This window comes from Arachis duranensis, chromosome 10, assembly GCF_000817695.3.
Source record: "Arachis duranensis cultivar V14167 chromosome 10, aradu.V14167.gnm2.J7QH, whole genome shotgun sequence".
NCBI lineage: Eukaryota > Viridiplantae > Streptophyta > Magnoliopsida > Fabales > Fabaceae > Arachis > Arachis duranensis.
This window is the reverse complement of record NC_029781.3, coordinates 40,600,038-40,603,917: the sequence shown is the minus strand read 5'-3', so window position 1 is coordinate 40,603,917 and position 3,880 is coordinate 40,600,038.

The following is a 3,880-nucleotide window of genomic DNA, read 5'->3' as shown; positions in this document are numbered from 1 at the left end:
AAATGCTTGTGGTGCTTATGTATCAAGTGGTAATACTTGAAAACAAAGCATTTAGAAGTCGTAGCTTTGTTATCAACTCATGGGGCAAAGACCCAAAAGGAGAAGCTAATAAAAAAAATCAATCAAAAGCTTGTTTCAAGGAAGAATTATAAGGAAAAGATTTCATAAATTAAGCTAGATTGAAGCATCAAAAGCTTATTTCAAGGAAGAAATATAAGAGAAAGATTTCATAAATTGAGCTAGATAGAAGCATCAATCATTTACATCTCTTTTGTGATTGTAGCATGCTTAGAAAACTAGCTAACCATGAACATTGAGTTGCTATTCTTCTTACCTTGGATTGTCAATCTTTAATGCATGATTCTTTTCTTGCTTGAGGACAAGCAAGGTTTAAGTTTGGTGTTGTGATGACATGTCACCATGTCATGTTTTTCTATGCTTTTTCATTTGTTTTTATTTGGTTTTATGCACTTTCTTGCATTCTAAGTAAGTAATTTGGAATGGAAATGCACGACTTCTTTGAATCAAACAACCACCATCTAATTGATGCTAAATCATAAGGTTTAGGCTAAATTTAATTGATTTTTAATGATTTATAAACCTTGTGAATTTGGTGATACTTTGATTGGTTGTTTTGATTTCTTGTAGGTGAAGAAAAGAAGAAAAGAAGAAAACGTGGCTTAAGAAGTGTGGTTCAAGGAAAAGAAGAGTGTGGCAAAGAACATAAGGAAGTGTGGCACATGAAAGGAGCACAAAGGAAAATTCCATGGAGGCAATGTTTCAATGCTCTGCTCACTTTGTGAGCTGAGCACAATTTGAAGCAAAGAAACAAGGAAGGGAAAAACAATGCTCAGCTCACCAAGTGAGCATTGTCGGGCATTCATCAAAAGAAATTTAAGGAAATAAGTTGCCATTGCATCCTCCAAGGTTCGAACTCATTACCCTGATGCAAAGATGAGCTTGGAAGCAAAATTTTGGCTAAGTTAAAATCTGGGCGCTCACAGCATGACCATTCCTCCTTCCAAGGGCTATAACTTGAGCTACAGATGTCCGATTGATATGCTTCTAGTTGCGTTGTAAAGCTAACGTTCAGAGCTTTCCAACGATGTATGGCAACCTATATTTGGCATGAAATTAATGGCAACCTATATTTGGCTTGAAATTGAGGCACGAGTGAAATACATCTTTAAGGGCCAAAAATAAGCAAAAATAGACCAAAGTGCAACCACCAAGATTCGAAGAGGGAGCCTCACTCCAAGGCAAAGAGGTGCTTCTAATAGCACTCACTTAGAGAGTGGTGTGCTCACTTGGAGAGCATTGTCGTGCTTCTCTTCATGAAAAATCAAGGAAAATTGTTCTCCAAATGCTTTCACAAGGGTTTGAACTTGGGACCTCCCCTTGGAAGCCCCAATGCTCAGCTCACTTGGTGAGCAGAGCGCTACTCATGGTGCACCACACAAATATTTGACACGGTCCAGGGGCACAAGGCGCGCAACAATTTTTGCACCAAGGCACCAATGCTCAGCTCAACTTGTGAGCTGAGCATCCTCCTGGAAGCAAATTTTCACATGGGCCAAAAATTCAATAAAAATCCAATTTAATTCAATTCTTCTCCAAATTGAATCCAGGCCAACCAAACCCATTTCTCCTCGAATCCAAAGCAAGCAAAGCCCACATCATCACTCAAAGGCACAAGGATCAATTAGATTAGGATTTTCATTTGTTTTAATTTCATTTTTCACTTTGAAAAGCCTATATAAGGCATCATTTTCATCTTTGTAAAGGGGGGCCCCATTAGAGAATATTGGGGGGCAGCTCCATTAGAATAGCTCTCTCTTTTAAGTTTTCTTTTGAATTTTGGATTGGGAAGGAAGGAATTCTGTTTCATTCCTGATTCATCTTGTTCTTTTACTGCATAATTCAATTTTCATTTGCTGTTTTAAATCTTCTTCTGCAATCTGTTCTTTTACTTTTTTGCAACTTCTCTCTTGTTGGATCAAGGAAGGACTTGAGATCTAGACTTGTTTTCTAGTCTCTTCCACTCCTGAGATCTTCAACATCCTTTTAATTGCTACAAATTAAGCATTGTTTTTCTATTTTTAAATTCTTCAAGGCATTTTACTCTTTTGCTTAAGATCTACTGCAATTCAATTCATCTTTAGTTCTTCTGTTTGTTGCAATTTACTTTCTCTTGTTTAATTTCTGCAATTCCAGCACCCACTCCCATTTATATTTGATGCAATTTATATTTCTTGTCATTTAAGATTCTTGCAATTTACATTTCTTGCTCTTTAAGTTACTTGCCAATTTACATTCTGCAACTTTAAATTCCTTGCAATTTACTTTCTGTTGGCTACAATTTCACACAATTCACTTCAATGTTAGCTTTACTAAACTAATCACCCACTAAAGTTGCTTGATCCATCAATCCCTGTGGGATCGACCTCACTCTAAGTGAGTTATTATTACTTGATGCGACCCGGTACACTTGCCGGTGAGTTTTGTGTTGGATCGTTTTCCACACATCAGAGTGTAGGTTTTGGCCAAGGTATGAAAGAGGGGGTTGTGTTGTGTGAAAAGGAAGTGGAATGGAGGGGTTTATATAGGAAAAGGGGAGAGGGTAGGTTCGGCCATTTTAGGGTGGGTTTGGGTGGGAAAGTGTTTTTGAATTTTGAAGGTAGGTGGGGTTTTTGGGGAAGAGTGGATAGATGTGAGTGGTGAAGGGGGTAATTGGGAAGAGAGATTGAAGTTGTTGGGAAGTGTGATATGGGGAAGAGTGTTATAGGATTAGGAGGTAAGGTGGGAATATGTTAGGTGGGGATCCTGTGGGGTCCACAGATCCTGAGGTGTCAAGGAATTACATCCCTGCACCAAATAGGCATGCAAAATGCCTTTGCATACCATTCTGGCGTTTAAACACCGAGGTGATGCACATTCTGGGCATTCAACGCCCATGTGTAGCATGTTTCTGGCATTGAATGCCAGTTCCATGCTTGTTACTGGCGTTCAGCGCCAGCTTTTCTCAAGGCATATTCCTGGCATTCAAACGCCAGAATGTTGCTTGTTTCTGGCGTTCAGCGCCAGATTCATGCTCTGTTCTGGCGTTGAACGCCAGCCAGATGCTCCTTACTGGCGTTGAACGCCTGTCTGTCCTTCCTCCAAGGTGTGATTTTTCTTCTGCTGTTTTTGATTCTGTTTTTAATTTTTATATTTTTTTCGTGACTCCACATGATCATGCACCTAATAAAACACAAAATAACAATAGAATAAAATAAAATAAAAATTAGATAAATAAAATTGGGTTGCCTCCCAACAAGCGCTTCTTTAATGTCAATAGCTTGACAGTGGCTCTCATGGAGCCACAAGGTGATCAGGTCAATGTTGTATAGTCCCAACACCAAACTTAGAGTTTGGATATGGGGTCTTAAGACCAAACTTAGAGTTTGGTTATGGCCTTCCAACACCAAATTTAGAGTTTGACTGCGGGGGCTCTTCTTGACTCTGAACTGAGAGAAGCTCTTCATGCTTACTCTCTTTTGTCATAGAGGGATGGCCATGTGCCTTAAACACAAGGTAGTCCCCATTCAATTGAAGGAGTAATTCACCTCTGTTGACATCTATCACAGCTCCTACTGTAGCTAGGAAAGTTCTTCCAAGGATGATGCATTCATCCTCTTTCTTCCTTGTGTCTAAGATTATGAAATCAGTAGGGATGTAAAGGCCTTCAACCTTTACTAACACGTCCTCTACTATTCGATAAGCTTGTCTCAATGACTTGTCTGCCAATTGTAATGAGAACAAGGCAGGTTGTACCTCAATGATCCCCAGCTTCTCCATTACAGAGAGTGGCATAAGATTTATCCCTGATCCCAGATCACAT